We start from the raw sequence: 438 nt of genomic DNA on the forward strand, positions 1-438 counted from the left end.
CAGCGAGGCGGTGATGCGGGCGCTGGCGGCCCGGGCTGCGCCGAGAGCGGAGACACAGGCTCAAGATGGCAGATGCCGACTGAGGCTGGGGGGGCCGAGACCGCGCGCCGCGTTCCCTTCCCCGTTGCCATGAATCGCGGACACCCCGGCCCCGATGGCCCCCGTGTACGAAGGTAAGGGGCGCCGGTCCGCCGACCCCTCGGCCCGGCCGCCCGGCCCCCGCAGCTTTGTTCTGCCCGCGGCCCCTCGCCGGCAGCCCCCGGCCCGCAGCCCCGGCGCCCCACCCCCGGGGCTCGCCCCCGCCCCCGCCCCGAAAACGACCGGGATCCGGAATTTCACGGGATCTTATTTCCAGGGTGGAGAAAGAGGGGGGGGGGGGGGGGGGGGGGGGGGGGGGGGGGACTGCCCGAAGAAAAGAGATGGGGAGGGGGCGCCGGG

This window comes from Equus quagga, chromosome 8 (assembly GCF_021613505.1).
Source record: "Equus quagga isolate Etosha38 chromosome 8, UCLA_HA_Equagga_1.0, whole genome shotgun sequence".
In the NCBI taxonomy this organism is placed as follows: Eukaryota; Metazoa; Chordata; class Mammalia; order Perissodactyla; family Equidae; genus Equus; species Equus quagga.